Source organism: Chrysemys picta, chromosome 2 (genome assembly GCF_011386835.1).
Source record: "Chrysemys picta bellii isolate R12L10 chromosome 2, ASM1138683v2, whole genome shotgun sequence".
NCBI classification, from domain to species: Eukaryota; Metazoa; Chordata; order Testudines; family Emydidae; genus Chrysemys; species Chrysemys picta.
Window position 1 is genome coordinate 281970406 of NC_088792.1, and position 19747 is coordinate 281990152.

Here is a 19747-nt window from a genome sequence, read left to right on the forward strand (position 1 = left end):
GGGCTCCACACTGGTGCTTAAAATCCATGGGGCCAGCTTGACTCTACCACCACCAGGCAACAGACTGCAACTTGCAGTACCAGGGGAAAGGAAGCGGATAACACACGTGCATTTTGCAACTGAAGGAGCTGGAAGTAACTCTTGCCTCACTAAGCCCATCTCTAGCTATTGAACAGTAATGTGACAGAGCTCATGAACCATCGACATTTGTGAGAAGGCAGCTCTAAACTGTGCAAAAAAGAAATCCTGTCCACCCAGCATGCTCAGCAAAGAAATAACAGCCTACAGCCACCGGTCTGCTCATAGCCTTGACTGTACATCCATCCATCCTGCTGCCTGGTCCCATGCCATTTGCTGTTATCTTTAGCTTGCCACATAGCAGCACCTGGCCCCATCATTATGTGACATTCTTGTTATCCCACAGGAAAAATAAAAAAAACCAACACAGCAGGAACTAAAAATGATACATCCCGTTTCATCCCCAGGGCTGTCACTGGGAGCTAACAGTGCGCTGTAGTGTCTGAAAGTATCAGATTTTAAAAGAAAGCAAAAATATAAAGAAGCAAAGAGGGAAAAGAAAATTAAGAACAAAGCGTGAGGTTTTTGAGGGAGGAATATTGGTGATCAGCTGAGTCAGAATTCATGTCCAAACACAGCTGGTTGTATGCAAGAGCCTAAACCGGCATGGATGCAACAAGGAGATATGCTTAAGCATGAACTTTATACTGTTAATGTTGAGACTAGCCAATTGCCTTGTTCTACTTTAAACACTGTCTGAATAATTATTTGCAACTCACCAACCCTGGGCTGCAAAGATTGACAGTGTCATAAAGGACACTTCAGCCATAACAGCTGCTGCCAGCAGGAGTTCTAAGAAATGTCGCTTGTAATTAAAAACATCATTTTGAAATACACTGCACAACTTCTACATGTGAAGTGAGGTTTTACCCACCGCGGGCGTGAGATGCCATGCAGAGCCGAATGGTCACGGCTTTCCTTCCAGCCTGGAAGGTCAGCCACAAGATCAGGCATGCACAAAAGGTGCCAGGTATTCTTAAAAGGGGTATGTAGAGAGTCCAGTCTTGTTTCAACTGCGTTAGCAACTTTCCTGGGCTTCTGGGAAAGGCTATGTGAAACAACTGCATGGAACAGAGCTCTATATTGCAATGCCCAAGGCACCTCTCTGTTTTCACTTGGTTGTCTAATACCATGGCAGAGGTTTTCAAGAGCGACTAGTGATTTTGGATATCAGTTTTTGGATTCTCGATTAGATACACTTTAAAGGGGCCCACTTTTCAGAGGGTAAAGTACTCAGCACTTGCTGAAAATCAGGTCCCTTTCAAGGCATTTCAAACTGGGCCCAGGAAAGTCGCTAGTCGCCTCCAGAATTCCAGTCCTGTGTTCTAACCCCTACCACACTGCCGTCCCCCCCCCCAAAAGGACTGTCCAGCTAGGGTGACTAGACACCAAATGTGAAAAATTGGGATGGGGTGAGGGGCAATAGGAGCCTATATAAGAAAAAGACCCCAAAATCAGGACTGTCCCTATAAAATCGGGACATCTGGTCACCCTATGTCCAGCCAACATGTTATTAGGAGGCAGAGCTGGAGCAGTATAATGTTTGGGACGTTAAAACAGGAGTGATGCAAAAGGACTTCTTCCTTCTCTCCACTAAAACCCGAAGCCTCTGCCCATGTTTTAGCTGGTTCCAATTGAATTGCAGCCAAAGCAGCACGAAGGTACAATAATGTGCTCCAAGTGCTCGCGAAAGGCTCAAACACAGCTCTGCACAGCTTTTTGAAAAACTACAGTGCAGCATTTACAGGACTTGCATCACATCAGCTGCATCAAAATTCTGTTAGAGAAATGAACAAGGTCTCACGAACTGCTGAGAACGAATACTCTGCAATGCGTTTCGGGAGCGGAGGTTCTCTAGGAACCTTTTACCACCGTCATCGGGTAGCAAATGTCAGACATGTGATCCCTATTCTATACGCATTCAATATTTTTTATTGGCTTGGATCCATTGCTGCCAGTAATCTGGATTCGGTGGGAACTGATTGCATTTGAGAAAAACATACTAATTTCCCACAAGGTCTAATTTTCCAGGGAAGCATTTCAACTATTTTGGCAAATCCATGTTCTGGCAATTCAGTACTAGTCCATAAATTCTTAATGGGTTTTCAATCACCATTCATCCCGGCAATACAAGCTGCAATACCGATTACCATATTAAGCATGACAGAACAATGTAAAAAGGATTTTTCAAGCAATATTAATAACCTGTCAAGTGAATAAATCTCCTTCCCACTCAAGAGCTACAGGGGATCTGGATGCTGCAAAGGAACATGCAGTAAATAACCTTTCGGAGGAGGATAGCTTATCCCCAGCACACAGCCCTAGGTGTCTGTTGGCTTTCAGACTCTTGCATTGCACAGACCCAACTAGTTACTCAATCTGACAAGGCTCAAACAAGGGAATCTAAAGGGAGGGCTCTACAGGGAGCTTTGTGTGGCCTAGCAGATAGAGAACCGGACTGGAAGGCAGGATTCTAGTCCCAGCTCTACCACTGACCTTGGGCAAGTCACTTAACCACCCTGTGCTTTGCATCCCCTCCTGCCCTTTCTCTACCTTGTCTATTTAGATTATAAGATGTTGGAGGAAGGGACCAAGTATCAGAGGAGTAGCCGTGTTAGTCTGAATCTGTAAAAAGCAACAGAGGGTCCTGTGGCACCTTTAAGACTAACAGAAGTATTGGCAGCATAAGCTTTCGTGGGTAAGAACCTCACTTCTTCAGATGCAAGTAATGGAAATCTCCAGAGGCAGGTATATATCAGTGTGGAGATAACGAGGTTAGTTCAATCAGGGAGGGTGAGGTGCTCTGCTAGCAGTTGAGGTGTGAACACCAAGAGGAGAAACTGTTTCTGTAGTTGGATAGCCATTCACAGTCTTTGTTTAATCCTGATCTGATGGTGTCAAATTTGCAAATGAACTGGAGCTCAGCAGTTTCTCTTTGGAGTCTGGTCCTGAAGTTTTTTTGCTGTAAGATGGCTACCTTTACATCTGCTATTGTGTGGCCAGGGAGGTTGAAGTGTTCTCCTACAGGTTTTTGTATATTGCCATTCCTGATATCTGACTTGTGTCCATTTATCCTCTTGCGTAGTGACTATCCAGTTTGGCCAATGTACATAGCAGAGGGGCAATGCTGGCATATGATGGCATATATAACATTGGTGGAGTGCAGGTGAATGAGCCGGTGATGTTGTAGCTGATCTGGTTAGGTCCAGTGATGGTGTTGCTGGTGTAGATATGTGGGCAGAGTTGGCATCGAGGTTTGTTGCATGGGTTGGTTCCTGAGTTAGAGTTGTTATGGTGCGGTGTGTGGTTGCTGGTGAGAATATGCTTAAGGTTGGCAGGTTGTCTGTGGGCGAGGACTGGCCTGCCTCCCAAGGTCTGTGAAAGTGAGGGATCATTGTCCAGGATGGGTTGTAGATCACTGATGATGCGTTAGAGAGGTTTAAGCTGAGGACTGTAGGTGATGGCCAGTGGAGTTCTGTTGGTTTCTCTTCTGGGCCTGTCTTGTAGCAGGAGGCTTCTGGGTACACGTCTGGCTCTGTTGATTTGTTTCTTTATTTCCTTGTGTGGGTATCGTAGTTTTGAGAATGCTTGGTGAAGATCTTGTAGGTGTTGGTCTCTGTCTGAGGGGTTGGAGCAGATGCGATTGTACCTCAGTGCTTGGCTGTAGACGATGGATCGTGTGGTGTGACCGGGGTGGAAGCTGGAGGCATGACGGTAGGCGTAGCGGTCGGTGGGTTTTCGGTATAGGGTGGTGTTAATGTGGCCATCGCTTATTTGTACGGTGGTGTCCAGGAAGTGGACCTCCCGTGTAGATTGGTCCAGGCTGAGATTGATGGTGGGGTGGAAGCTGTTGAAAGCATGGTGGAATTCTTCCAGGGCCTCCTTCCCATGGGTCCAGATGATGAAGATGTCATCAATATAGCGTAGGTAGAGAAGGGGCATGAGTGGACGAGAGCTGAGGAAGCGTTGTTCCAGGTCAGCCATAAAAATGTTGGCATATTGTGGGGCCATGCGGGTGCCCATAGCGGTGCCACTGGTCTGGAGGTATATATTGTCACCAAATTTGAAATAATTGTGTGTGAGGATAAAGTCACAGAGCTCAGCAATAAGTTGTGCTGTGTCATCATCAGGGATACTGTTCCTGACAGCTTGTATTCCATCTGTATGTGGGATGTTTGTGTAGAGAGCCTCTACATCCATGGTGGCTAGGATGGTGTTTTCTGGGAGGTCACCAATGCATTGTAGTTTTCTCAGGAAATCTGTGGTGTCACGGAGATAGCTGGGAGTGCTGGTGGCGTAGGGTCTGAGCAGGGAGTCCACATATCCAGACAGTCCTTCAGTGAGAGTGCCAATGCCCGAGATGATGGGGCGTCCAGGATTTCCAGGTTTGTGGATCTTAGGTAGTAGATAGAATAACCCCGGTCGGGGCTCTAAGGGTATGTTGATTTGTTCCTGTGTTAGTGTAGGGAGTGTCCTGAGTAGATGGTGCAGTTTCTTAGTGTATTCCTCAGTGGGATCTGAGGAAAGCGGCCTGTAGAATTTGGTATTGGAGAGTTGTCTGGCAGCCTCCTTCTGGTAGTCAGACCTGTTCATGATGACAACAGCACCTCCTTTATCAGCCTCTTTGATGATAATGTCAGGGTGGTTTCTGAGGCTGTGGATGGCATTGCGTTCTGCACGACTTAGGTTATGAGGCAAGCGATGTTGTTTTTCCACAATTTCTGCCTGTGCACGTCGGCGGAAGCATTCTATGTATAGGTCCAGACTGTCATTTTGACCCTCAGGAGGGGTCCATGTGGAGTTCTTCTTCCTGTGTTGTTGGTGGGAGGGTATCTGTGTATCAGTGCGCTGATACACAGTGCCCTGAGGAAGGGACCGTCTCTCACTACATACACATGCATAGTCTCTAGCATAATGAGGCCTGGACCTCATCTGCCACCTCTAGACACTGCTCTAACATAAACCACAAAAGGAGAGCAATTGCTTTACATACAGCATAAGCAACCCTTCCTAGCACCTTAGTTTAATAGAATCATAGGACTGGAAGGGACCTTGACAGGTCATCTAGTCCAGTCCCCTGCACTCAAGGCAGGACTAAGTATTAGCCAGACCATCCCTGACAGGTGTTTGTCCAACCTGCTCTTAAAAATCCCCAATGATGGAGACTCCACAGTCTCCATAGGCAATTTATTCCAGTGCTTAACCACTCTGATAGTTAGGAAGTTTTTCCTAATGTCCAACCTAAACTGCCCTTGCTGCAATTTAAGCCCATTGCTCCTTGTCCTATCCTCAGAGGTTAAGAAGAACAATTTTTCCTCCTCCTCCTTGTAATAACCTTCATGATTCACCATTATCCATAATAAAGATAAGGGAGCAACAGGGAGAGATCAGTGCCAGGCGATTGTCCCGAGTACAGGGCAGGGGAGCAGGAATCACCGTGGAGCGAACTATGGTTTGGGGCTGAGAGCCATGACTCTGTTCTTAAGCCACTTCACTCTTCGGTGTTTCAGTTTCCCCATGAGTCAAATCGGGATAATGCTTACCCCACCTTTCTAACACAGTTGGAGATTTTAAGGATACAAAATGTCACTGAGTGCAAAGCACTATTAGTAATAATAATAATAATCCTGATTTAACCAGCCTTCTAGGCTAGTGTCCACTCAAGCGCCAGTGGACAGTAATTGCTCCAGAAAGAGACACTACAATGGGATCCAAAGAGAACGTACCACAGATTAACTGATTACGGCTTGAAACATACGCCTTTTTTCCTAGTGAAGACACAATTCAAGGCTTCCTGACTATCAATATTATGCAATGACGTGACCCTTTGGAACTTCACAGCAGCAGAGGTGATAGAAAACAGGGCCTTCCTGGTCCACAGCTGTAGCTCTTTAATGGCTGAGATAAAGGAGAATCTCTTTTAGCTGCAGGCTGTATAGGATCTTGGAGGCTGCTGAACAATTCTGATTTCATTCAGCAGAGGGCAGCGTACGCACTACCAGATCTAGTATACGCCCGTGAGTAATGTTTAACGTACCAGCTTTTCACCTCCTGGGTTCCAAAGAGGAAGAGAGGAGTCACAGCACAGGGCTGTGTAAATGGGAATGGGCGCAGTGCTGTTACATCTAGCTAGGCCGGACGCGAAACACACATGGGTCGGTGTCTGTGGACCTGCCACATCTCCAGGTGACACAATAAGGCACGCTTTTGCTGCTTGGCTTCGGCAGAAACACATAGCAAAGGACGTTAACAGATCAGTGCCGAGGCACTGTGCGCATATCAGAAGCGTACGTCTCTTGTCCTTTTAGTCACATAGCTAGGACCAAGGGGTCCAGGTACGGCGCACTGAATTGTACATAGACCCAAAGGGGGTTTTAACCACAAAGAACTGCCTACCATAATACCCCTCCAAGTATAACCTGGGTATGTGTTATAAATACCACCTCGCACATACGCTGTGTGGACACATGCAGCATATGAATTAGCTCACAACCCTCAGCTAAGAGCACACTGAGGCTGTTCTATTAGGCTACCAGCGGTTCTCAAGCTGTAGGTTGGGACCCCAAAGCCGGTTGCAACCCTGTTATAATGGGGTCGCCAGGGCTGGCCCAGACTTGCTGGGGCTCGGGGTCGAAGCCGCAGCCCAAGCCCCACCCCCAGGGCGGTGGGGCTCAGGTTACAGCCCTTTCCTGCCCCTCCCTCCCACGGCAGTGGGGCTCAGGCTTCAGTCCCCCTTCCTGGGGTTGTGCAGCAATTGTTGTCAGGAGGGTGTCACGGTGCAATGAAGTTTGAGAACCGCTGGAGAAAGCCCCCACCTGTTGTAATGAGCAACATACCTGGGCTGTCCCAGCAGCATTGTGCTAAAGAGCGTCAACCTGCAGCACAGAGCTAAGAATAGAGGAGCAATGCAACACCTTGTGCCGTGGGACGTCGTAGAATCCCCCATCGTTGGAGCTATTCCATGATTGGACCATAGACATCAGTAGGTATACTACTGACATCCATCTAGCAGCAAGGGGATACTGCCTATCAGGAAGATGGGCTAGCTGACCAACTAGAGTGCTCTTCTGATCCACCCAATTTATATGAATAGCATTAATTCCTCCTATCTGAGACTCAGCCTTTAATTCCTAACACTGTTTCAGAGCAGGGTAAAAGGGTTCCAGTGCAGAACCAGTACGCAACAAAGGGAAATGGGGGTGCGGAGTGTCAAACCAAAGACAAGTTCAAGCCCAACTCACCTCGGCTGCGTCTGTATCTTTCAGAAATCCAACCAGCAGTTTTGGAGTCTCAAGCAAGGCAGGCAGCCACAAAAAACCCCGCTCCATCAGGTTGCTTCCAGCTCACTGGGTATTTAACATTCTGCACAGAGCGATGGCTTAAGCCTGCTGCGATCTGGTTTCAACACTGGGTTTTGCTTTTAATTTACATAAGCAGAAGCATTAATTTTCAGGTCTGCACTGTCTGAAGCTCCGGAACACAAATGGCTTTTTTCAAAAACACCCCCCCCTCTTCCCCCACAAAGAAACACGTACTAAGCAAATTGCAATTTACATTTTGCCACAAGCATCTTTTGCTGAAACCTCAACTGTCAGTAATTGTAGGATACATGAGTGAGTGATAAGTGGGCGTTATCAAGCGCTTTTATGAGTAAGTCTCATTAACCCTTTGCTTGTCTCCTGAAGGAGGCCGTTTAAGGACTGCATTACTTAAAATGAAGAGCTGCGTTCGTCCCAGTTCTGCTACTTGCAGCTTGACCTTGAAGAAGCCAATTAACTGCTCGATACCTCAATTTACCCATCTGTAAAAGGGGTATAAATGATATTTTTCCAAGCGGGATGGTGCAAGTAGAACTAATAGATTTTAATGACAATTTAGCCATCAAGTTTACCCTTATTTTTGTGCTGGAAATTCACCTACAAACAGAGCATGATGTATTAATTTATTCTCCATTCAAAAGAAATATCAGCCTATAGATTGTTCACAAACTGTTTGCAGCTGACAGGCAAGTTGTGTGACTGGTCACCTAAGTCACTTGGCATTAAGGTTGCCAACATGGTCTTTCAAAAATACAGGACATGCATGACAGAGGGGTGCCAAATCCGAGGGGTGTTGCAACTCTGTGTCAGCCTTCTAAAGCAATACAAGACTCCTTTTATTCTGTATTCTAACCAGAGGTGTAGTGCTGCCAGAAACCTGATTTTTTATTTAAGTAGAGGACACCCCTAATAATATGGGACTGTTGGCAACCTTACATGGCATCTGTTCCCCAATGGGATGATCTAACCTTTATGTACTAATTTTGTTTCTGCCCCAAATGAATTTTGGTTAGTCATTAAATAACGTTCTTTTCTGAATTAAACCTGGGCCTGAATTTTGACCTTCAAACACGCTTGTAAGAACAAGAGCTCACTCAAATGTCTGTGAAAAAAGTGGATGCAACAAAGCTGTCTCCGAGTAAGTTTCTGAAAAGAGTTAGCAAATACTCCTCTGCACTCTTTGCCCAGGTCTAGCTACACGGCTCAGTTTGAGTGAAACACTTTAAGGTTCTTGGTTTCAAGGCCTCATTACTGCAAATTTTTATTACTATACTAAAACCAGAGCCTACACAAACTCAGATCTGCCTCTTGTTATGACCAAGAGAGAAACTGATGGCCCAGCCCAGTTCCTTGAAGGAACATAGCAGGGGGCTGTGGCAACATAGACGCAGAGCTGTTTCGGCAGAAGCTCAGTAACCTTTGTGTGTTTGTAGACGCACACCCATTGTGAAACACGGGGGGGCACACAGGACAGAGACTGAAAACATGAAGTAAATCAGTGGGGCAGGCTGCTTCCGACTGATGGAGACTAACCATATTCCCACCCAGACTCGGGCTGGTGAGGAGAAGACCACCTGTAGTGAATGCTTCTGTAAACAGATGGGATTGGATTGTACCCTTGGACGTCAACAGATTCTGGCAGACAGACACGGGGAAATAAAGAACTCTTGGCCAATAAAAAGATTCCTTAGTTCTAGACCCTGAGTGTTCAAATCGGAAGTTACCAAGAAAGCCATGGGGGGAACCAGGCTGCTAAGGAACCAGGATCCATACGATATAAGGGTTTGCAGATTTACTCTACACTGAAGCAGCATTCAGAGCACTAGAAATGTACTCTAGTTCCCCTGCACCACCAACGAGGCAGGATTTTGCTGTCGGCACTAGCTAAAGATTTGGAGCAGTAATGCTGGAAAAAGCCCATTGCAGTAATCAAACCATGAATCACCATGAGAGGGGTGGGGGCGAGGGGAAGGGGGGGTTTGAGAGACTGCCAAAGGGAAACTGAGAAGACGCTCCTGGCTACTGCCCCGACCTGGGAATCCTGGTAGGGTTGTCCTGCTCATTAAGAACTCCTAATCTGCATGCCTCTGACAGCGATCTGCAACGCAACTCACTCATTACAGGTGCGCCAACTCATTTAGGGAAGATACAATATTTACTACATGGCTTGTGGAAAATGAGAAGCCTCAAACAAAACACATAGCCAGAGATTTTCCTGCATCTCTGACTTACCGTTTTAAACCCTGTGCGCACATGCAGCTAGCTCACAGCCGAGCCACCCTCATCTCCCGGGAGCTGCTGTTCCCCTCTGCCGCAGCAACGCGTGAATAAGACTGGCTGTGGAACTGCCAAAGGAAGTGTTACCGCCATTTGACAGCTTCAGAACCAAGGCGCAAGGTGAAGAGTTAAAGAAGTGCCTCGGTCCCCATTTGAAATTGACTTAAGAGACCAGGCCAGAGTAGATGACATCGCCTGTCCCGGCCCCCACATCACTCGCCCAAGGTCACAATGGCAGCCCGTGTCGCAGCCCGGAACTGAACTCCCAGCCCAAACCTCACCCCAGGGCCCCATCCACGAGACCACCCTTCAGACCTCGACTGGGGAACGTGCTTCCTCCGACCCTTTGGTCTGGCAGAGCTTGGATTTGTGAGCCTTCCAAACAGCCTGCGAGACCCACCGTGGCGCCCCGGTATTTGGGGAAGAGGCTGTCACGTGTGGAGAGGTTGGCACTGGATAACTGTGGGGCTCGGCACCGATGGCGGGAGGAGGCGGGTGCTTTGTTATAAGATCGGATGGCCAGGGTGCCCAGAGGAGGGGGATGGGAGCCTCTGGGCTAGACAGACATCTGCACTGTATGAACCGAAAGGCAAATTTAAGTTCACCGCAGCACTGACTGGAGAAAGGCACACCATGGACAGGTCCTCTGCATTCTCCTAAGCACCAGTCTCTTGGGACCCTGGTTCCCATGCTCTCATATTCCTCCAGGACAGAGGCTGCTAGTCAAGCCTAGTTACATGAGTTCCACACAGCCAAGCAGGATGAGACCACAAGACTCACCTTCACTTGTAAAATGAACCGACACCGCTACAGCCCAGGTGTAGAGAGGGGAGAGGCCAGCCCACGAACAAACCCACTACACGCCACACCTAGCCTTGCCCAGTCGGTATTTCCACAGTGCTCAGGAATGCCTGCCATTATAGGTTGTTCACTGCCGAGGAATGCACATCAAATCATTATAACTTGCTCAATGCTCCGTGCATTCTCTGTCTCCCCGAGCCGCACTGCAAGCTGCCTCCCATCTGCCCGAGGGCGCGGGAACGCCAATCATGCCATTCCCATGCTGCCAGGTCCCCTTACGGTCAGCGCTCCGCTCCCCACTCTGCCCACGTGCTGCTGGGGTCAGCGATGCCAATCCAAAAGAGAAGAGGGAAAGTGGGAGCAGCATTATTCACACAGAGAAAGGAGGACTGGATGGGACGGGGACAAACAGCAGTGAGGTTCCCTATCACCAGGGTCAGGCCCCCTTGCTCACTGAGGGTCTGTGCCTTGACATGCAGAGGTCAGCTCACAAGGTGCTGCTGACCCCTAGTTAGCACCACGCGCAGCGATCAGCCAGGAGTCAAATTCAGCCCTGGTTTAAGCTGGCATCATTTGGCCCTGCATTATTGTTCAATAGCATGAAATAAATCTGAACCTTAACCAGAGTCTTTCCCACTCCCCATGCTGCCAAGCCAACAGCTCCACTCTCACCGGTCCCCAGCACTCTGGGGCTGTCCCAATCCTGCTCCAGGTGCAAGGCCAGTCGTCACTCCAGCAGCTGAATCCCAGCACCGGCCATCAGGGGAGGCTCTAAATCAAAGTTTCAGGGCATTCACTTCAGCCGCATTCTGGCTCATCCATTGAGGGCCCTTGTGACAGCGCTCCTGGGCCTGGCATGGTGAGTGCCAGGCTGGTTTGCTGGAGCATGAGGCTTTGGCCCCACTGCTGGAACGAGCACCAGGAGATTCCTCACATGGAGCCCTGGTTCTTTCAATGGCCACGAACAGCACAGAGTCTGGATGGCGTTTTTCCATTTCTCCAAGTGGGACAGTGGCTGCTGACCCTGGTCACCATCCCGCACTCAGGAAGTCTCTGGAGTCAGGGGGGCGACAATCTCTCTAACCTAATCCCAGGACAAGAGGGACACTGACTCTCGTTCCAGGTCCTGGCCTTTCGCACAGCTCACGAGGACCTATTCATAGAAGACAGCCCAGAGGACAGGTACAGCGTGAAGCAGATCCAGGCATGCTTCCTCACTCCTGCTGCTACCCCAGCCATGCCAGCACGAAAGGGCAGTTCAGCTACCCTGCTGGGATTGCACACACCTACACACAGGAGTGACACACAGACAGCCAGGCAGTGGGTACGGCACTGCACTGACTCAGGAGACCCGGCTCTGTCACTGACCTGTTGGATGGCCTTGGGCAAGCCACAGCCTGTCCTGTACCTCAGTTTCCCCACCTGTAGAATGGGGATAGGGATACTGACCTCCTCTGTAAGTGGCTTTGAGATCTAAGGATGAAAAGAGCTATACAAGATATAGGTATTATGATACACAAGCCACCAAATAGCCATCAAACTGTAACAGTTTCCAGCTACTACTAGTCCATACCAGTCAAACCTCAGTCTCGGATCTGATCTCTATGGATCCCCCAGATAAACAGAGAAGAGGGAGAGATATACCCACAGCTATCTAAAACTTATTACTAATGAGTTCGCACACTCCCACCGGTACAACCATCGTTCTATACATGCTTCTAGCAAAGCGTCAATAGAGCCATTTAATCCAAAGCTCTTGTTTAGTCTGGCTAGCGTTACTTACTGACAATAGAGTCCTTTCAGTCTGGAGAACAGTCCCAGAAAAGCCTGCCGCAGCTCTGTACAGAGTAGGTGTGGTTTTGTTCGATGCTGTAGAAGCAAATGCAGTGTCTTTTGATAACAGAACTGCTGTACCGCACTCTCTGAATAGGAAACCCTCCTCAACTTGCATGGGGACCTGAATCTCTGTGTTTTCTTTTATAAAGTGAATAAAGAATTATCCGAAACAGGTTCTCGCCCCATCTGGGGAACCATCTGAAGGGTCTAATTTCCATCTTAAAGCTCCCATGTCGCTAAGTTGCCAAGTTGTCCCTGGTTACCAGAGGTTTCTCAGTAGTTGAAGGATCTGTTGCTTTTTCTGTCATCTCTAAACAAACTGAATGGAGAGAGGGCTTGAAATGCCACCACTATCTTGTCTAGTCTAATTCCAGAGAGCTTTGCAACACTAACACACCACATAATAGCACCATGCACAGCCTCTTCTCTTAAAAAATGGGTATGTAAAACCGGTGCAGGACAGAGGCGAGATTGGAAAGAAAGCTACACAGATTTCCTTTGATAAATGAAACTATATTAAGCTACAGTTCCTAAAAAGGGGAGAGATCATTCCCTCACTCCCCCTCCACTTTATTTATAAAGCCCAAATGACCTAAAACTTTCACACTTCATCTTTGGGCACATTATAGTACAGGAGAGAATAGGTGGGGGATTTGTTTTTTTCTTTTCAGCCATCTCAGGGACGATTGCTAAAGTTGAACATTACCCAGCGTAACAGAAGGTGGAGAATCGATAAAGCCTATTCAGGTTTTATTTTATAACCCCCCCCCCAAAAAAAATCATGAAAAAGAAGAAAAGTGCACTTTATAAACCAGATTTTTTTTAAAAATGGCTCTTTGGAGGGAATTTCTATATGTGCTAATTCCACAAAAATTAATTACATTGTCAAGATTTTTAAAATCTTCACCTTTTTAGTTATTCCCTTTAAAAAAAACCACAAAGATTTTAACTGAATTTTCACTATGCTGTTTGCTTGATTTCCGCTTCTGGCTCAGTTTATACAGCAAAACAAGACTGGTCAGTTTCACTTTGTTTCCAATCCATTTCGCTTGCTGGTTCTCAGACACTAGCATTATGTATTCCTTCTGTCCCCCCACCCTCCCAAGAACATTTTGATCTCCAAACCCTCAAAACTTAGCTGAAGCGTGTCACAAAACCATTCCTATGGAGTTCTATAAAATGCTTTTCCTTTAAACAACGTTTACATTTTATCCTTAAAAATCTTACTAGAAATAAAACAATCGGTGGTAGAGGATCAAAGGGACGGGATTCTTTCCTTGGTTGTGACTGAGGGTTCACCTAAACTGCAACGACCACAACAATCTCCCGTGGCAGTGAGTTTCAGAGCACAGGTCAACTGACTCGGGCTTGCACTATAGAGCTAAAAACAACAGTGTAGACATTCTCGCTCTGGCTGGAGCGCAGGTTCAAACTTAATAATGGTGAAAAGAACAGGAGGACTTGTGGCACCTTAGAGACTAACAAATTTATTAGAGCATAAGCTTTCGTGGACTACTGTTCTTTTTGCGGATACAGACTAACACGCCTGCTACTCTGAAACCTGTTAATAATGGTGGTGGGTCTCAGAGGCCTGTCTACACAGCTATTTTTAGCCCCGTAGCACAAGTCGGGCTCAGGTCACCTGGGATCGGAGACCCTCTGCCGCAGAATTTATTTGCAGCGTAGACGTACCCTGAGTTGCAGAGGTGGGGGAGGCCATTGTTGAAAGTCTGGTCAAGATTTTAAAGAGTGCTTAGTGATTTTTGGTATTCAGCTTGTGACACCTTTAATGGGGCCTGTTGTGCACGAAGTATCCAGCACTCGTGTCTCTAGTTGGGCAGCCAAAAGACAGGCATCCATAATTGATAATCCCTTTTGAAAATCCTGACCATGCATTCTTACCTATCAGGCAGGGCAGCAGATTAAAGGAAGGGTAAAAGGTCAGCTACAGTAGAATTTAAAGCAACAGCAGCATGTGACAAACCACTGCAGCTAGAACAGAAGGTGGCTGGATGTACACACACAAGTTTGCGATAGACCTGGTATACAGAAAAAGTTCCAGTGTAAAGGCCTAACGGAAGACACCACAGTCCTCCTGCCCAGCCAGGACTCCAACGCCACTGAGCAAAACTGAATCTGACAACGGAAGAGAGATTGTATTGGTTACAACCAATAACCACATCAAAGGGCCTGCCAAAGGAAAGAAAAGTTCAGAAATTCCCAGTGGGAGTAAGGGTGTGGAAGGAAACAGGAACTAAAGATGAAAGGCCTGGAGGAAAAAAACAACCCAACATCTGCACACAGAGCTCTAAGTGATGACTGGGAGGAGACCGGGCCAGGTGCAGCGCTGCCAAGCAGCCGGAAAAAGCAGATCAGTGTCACCAATTCGGGCCTCGCTCTCTTTTAACAAAAGCCACGAGCCACCATGCAATCTGGCATTCAGGTGGGACAAAGGCATCAGTCAGTAGAGGGAAAGAAGAGGCACACGGTGTAGGTACATCTGCCTCCAAAAAGCTGCTTGAGAAATAAGTAGAGCTGATTGGAAAATGCTATGTTACTTGCCATGAAAAGTTTTGAAATAAATGTAAATTTGTGGTGTTTCCTAGAGAGTTTTGGAAACTGGAGATATGGGGGGGGGGGGGGGCGTGGCGGGTGGATGGCAGAGAAAACTGGACATTTTTAAGACAAATGAAAGTTTCTATTTAAAATACAAGAGGCCATTTTTCATTGAAACTGTTAGAAAGACATTGACCAGCTCTAGCAATAAGCATGCAAGCGAGTGGCAAACCCAGCCATGTTGCTGGAGGAAGAGGAGAAGTGTCATTCAGGAACATACATACACAGATCTAGCGTGCACATGAAGAATTCATCACAGAACGTCTCCCGCTCTCTCCTTTACAAGACATGGCCACATCTTTGTCACAAGCCTGAGATGCAGGAAGGGGTGGTGGCAGAAAGTACAGGATGGTAGTGGATGGACCTCCCAGGGTAAATGCAAAGCCTATTCCTGGTTGAGAGTTTCGATCAAGATGACCAGTCCCAATAGACAAGAAGAACGAGAGGTGTGTCCTTTGAAGAAGAGTGCCGCTGAAGGCCTGTGACCCTGCAGGGATGGTAGGGGAGTCATGCAACCAAATAGTTTTCCAAATAAGAGAAAGGATGGCCCAGTGGTTAGGGCAGCAACCTTGGGAGAACTGGGCTCAAGTCCCTGCTTGGTCACAGGTGACGTTGGGCAAATCACTGACTGTCTACGTGTCAGTTTGCTCATCTCTAAAATGGAGCTAACGGCACTTGCAAATCTCACCAGGTGTTGTGAGGATTGAGGGGTTTGGACACCACAGTGATGAGGGGCATATGAGTACTTAAGATAGATACCGGTTTTACAGAGTTTCCACAATACTTACCAACTGACCTGTATTTGTCAAAAACTACAGACCCCAGGCTGGATAAGGTTACGTGATCCTGTTTCAGCCAGCAACTTCGATCACATTTTCCCAACAGCCGCAGGCATCACATCCCACTGAGGGCCAGTTTTCCTCCAATGGACAGAGCAATACACTTTGCACTATCAACTCAACTCCACTTAGTGTCTACATCTCCGTAAAACCTGTTGCTAGTGCAAATTGTTAACCAATGGTTTCGATCTAAACTTACCGCACAACTTGACTTGCTTCCATGCTCACCCCTTTCATTTAACCCTTCCTTCCTCACACAACGCACAAGGTGTAACAGGAGAATCTTGCAATTCACGCCTTTGCTCTGCAGGGCAGATGAAGCATTTAAAAACAAACAACTATCAGATGTAAAGACGGACTTCATTCAGCATTTAGGTCTGGTGCTAGTGCTGAGGTCTTCAAGTTGACGGGAATCAGTAGGCTATTAGGTAAGGTGTGGAGGGAGGAGCAGGGGAGGAGAACAGACACCTCAAGGCACCTCAGTGTAGTTGGTATGGAATGCATCTGAAACTCAGAGAAGTTGAAAATTCTGTTAACTGCCATTTAGTTCTTTACTTCTTATTGAACTACAACAGTTTCTGCCCTTAGCGGAAAGCAGAGAGTTTACCTACACCGCCGCAGGGCTTGTCTACACTTGGAAATCTACTGAAGTAGCTACTCCTGTGTGGACACACTTATCCCAGAATAAGAACACATCCACCTGGAAACACCCAAATATCTGTATTGGGAGAGTTATTCTGGTAAGTTACGCAAGTCCTTAGTCTATGGCAGGGGTTCTCAAACTGGGAGTCGGGACCCTTCAGGGGGTCATGAGGTTATTACATGGGGGGGTTGCAAGCTGCCAGCCTCCACCCTAAACCCCGCTTTGCCTCCAGCATTCATAATGGTGTTAAATATATTTACAATTGTTTTTAATTTATAAGGGGGGGGGGCTGAACTCAGAGGCTTGTTATGTGAAAGGGGTCACCAGTACGAATGTCTATGGCATCATCTAGTCAGTCTGTCTCTGCACACTCCAGCTATTGCAACAAAGCCATGATGAAAGCTACACAGTCTGGAAGCCCTGACATTACTGTTGTGTGACTCACGAATGAACACACAGAACAAGCCACCCTTGACTGTGCTGACGCGATGACCACTCCAAGTGCTGCTCTCTAGCAACAGTTTGTCTAACCAAGCAAGGACAGCGAATAAAAACGGGCTTGACAGTGCCAGGAATTCTAGCATACGGGAAAATGCAAAAATCTAGACTTGCCTATCTGCTCTGAAGAACGCACATCATTAACATCCGTTTTATTATCTATTATGTATCTAACAGGCCCCAAGGAAGAGCAATGACCCACTGTGCTAGGTGCTGTACAAACACAGAGTCAGTCCCTGTCCCAAAGAGCGTATCATCTACATAGACAAGACAGGTAGAGGGCGGTAGGGGAGAGAGGGAGTAACTTGCTTAATGTCACCCAGCAGTTCAATGGCAGAGCTGGGAACAGATCCCTGGTCTCCTGACTCTCTCTCCAGTGCCTACCCACTAGACCATCTTTCCTTCCCTAAGAACTGGGTGGCCAACAGATTACATCCTTTATTTTCTTGGAGTTCAGGAACGAGCCTGTGAATCTAGAACAGAATTGGTCTATAAACTTGCCCTGAGAATTCCATGGTTGTGAGGCACGCGCCGGCTTCACAGCACTTGCCTGACTGTTAAACTGTGCACACGGCATGTCGAGCGACGCTGTTCCAAAGGACGGTCTGTTGGCATTAAGGAATACAGGGGAGTTTTACATCTCCGACTCCAGAGCAGGACACATCAGCCTTTCCTCCTTGCTACTCACTCCTGGTCCTCTTATGCACCCCAGAGCCCCTTGCACCACTTCCCGTCAGTGGGCAGGACATCCTGTGCGGATCAGCAAACTACTTCTAGGGCGCTAGTGGCACCGGAGCAGAAGCGGAGGCGGAGAAAATCAGCAGGCTTGGAACACAGCATTCAGGGCGCACTAAAGGAGCTCAACTACAAAGCCAACTAAGGGCAAAGCACCAGAGAACCGCGCTTTCGAGCAGGCCTTGTCCGTGCATTTCAAAAACTCCACACCACTGAATTCAAATACTCGCCATTACACAGAAGCACCAAGGGGAAGGAGTTTCTTGGTAGGAAGGAACAGGAGAAATTTCAACCCTCAAAAGGTGCTTAAAAACAGAGAGAGACCAAGGCCCTGATTCAGCAAGATGCCTAAACACGTACCTAACTGCAGGGCGAATGCTGGGATACTGCTCAGGCTCAGGTTTAAATACCTTGCTGAGCGTTCGTAGATTTTGTCAGACAGGACCACTGCGATCACCCAGCCTGACCTCCTGCATAACCCAGGCCAGAGAATTTCACTTACTGATGGTGCACCAAGCCCATCACTTCTGTCTGAAACTGGGGTACACGTGCTCCCTCTAAGGGTCTGTTGACAGACGCAGCGCTAGGCCTCTCTCTGCGCTTCAGAGCCCGAGCCACAACGTCCGCACAGCCTTACTTAGCACTGTGCCCCGTGAGCCCACGTCTGTTGATCCAGGCTCGGAGGCTCATTGAAGCAGGCTACATACACATAGAATCATAGAATATCAGGGTTGGAAGGGACCTCAGGAGGTCATCTAGTCCCACCCCCTGCTCAAAGCAGGACCAATCCCCAGACAGATTTTTACCCCAGAACCCTAAATTGCCCCATTCAAGGATTGAACTCACAACCCTGGGTTTAGCAGGCCAATGGCAAACCACTGAGCTATCCCTCCCCCACAAAGTAATACAAGACACCCTTATTTAACCTGTTTAAAGCTTCATCGAGATAGTATTCCAACCACTCTTACAGTATTCTAGCCACATACCCTCACTGGGTAGTCCATGTGTTCATTTATTTATCGCTTTTCCCCAGAGGATCTTACCAACATTAACCCTCACAACACCCCCAGCGGGGAAGGCAATCAGTCATACTCCTCTGAGAGACAGATCAACAGAGTTCGCCGAGAGCCAGCAAGAGAGCGTCCCGGTTCCCAGGCCAAAATGAACGACAGCCTCACAATGAACAATTAGCTCCAGCCTCCAGTCCTTCTGCAATATCATCTACTAAACCTCAGAGACGCCTCTGCCCAAAGCCACTCTGAGCAGCCGCAGCTGCTAAGCCCACGGCTGGCCATGTGTAATGCCAGACTTCTGGATGTCTAGCAGTAATCCAATCACAGTCACTGCTTGCCTGTCCACATCCTTTATTGTATCCTGGCTGGATTCCTGGGAACAGTCCAAAAAACGAACAAATGCTCAACCTACAAGGCAACTGGGTTGGATTATCCATCTCCTCTAGGGGGAGAGGTAACCCTGCATCTCTTGGCATGAAAACAGAGCTCTGTTAGTCTGCACACAGCTTCCTTATTAACAAAGGAGGCTGAGAATATTCCCCTCCCCAGATGTTGAGAGCATGACTCTTTAAACAAAAAAAACCCAGAAACCCAGCATCAAGCATGAAATCCATACAAAACAGCCAACCCAAGAAGCTCTCATGACCCTGAGTAATTTAGTTTTATGAAGACTACTCCCAGTACCAACCATCTGAGTTTGCACCAAACGCTATCTGGGAGGCTTAATAAAGGAAACCTTTACACAGACCATGGCATTTCTGGATCTGTATTTAAAATACACTTGTCAGGAAGACACAGATGTCAACTGTCAGGCGAGAACGCAACAGAAATGCTCTTTTTATCCTAGAAAGGTTGGTAAAGACAAGGTTGAGCTACTTGACTTCCCAAGACGCAGTCAGGAAAAAAGGTTACCCCAAGGACAGCCAGCGTATATGGCTAGCAGCCCCCTTTCCCTGCATTGCTGTACATCTGGATACTTGAGAGAATTAGCTAAAGATTTATTTACTTTTCACAACCACCGCATGCATCACATCAGCCTCTCCCACGTGGCACTAAACTACTCCAGCTTGAAAGAATTAGCCCCGTACGGCA

At 47.5% G+C, this 19747-nt stretch overlaps 1 protein-coding gene across 10 annotated transcripts in view; it reads right to left on the bottom strand.

Moving 5' to 3' along the window:
* The window catches only part of PTP4A3 (protein tyrosine phosphatase 4A3), a 284614-nt gene that overhangs the window by 173573 nt on the left and 91294 nt on the right, over positions 1 to 19747 (bottom strand). Inside the window, exon 1 of one of the 10 annotated variants that reach the window (XM_065586293.1) lies at positions 7320 to 7343. The exons of the other annotated variants lie outside the window; for them this stretch is intronic. The gene's annotated coding sequence lies outside the window, so the exon portion shown is untranslated. Of the gene's footprint in view, positions 1 to 7319; positions 7344 to 19747 lie in introns of those variants that run through there. 10 annotated transcript variants of the gene reach the window in all.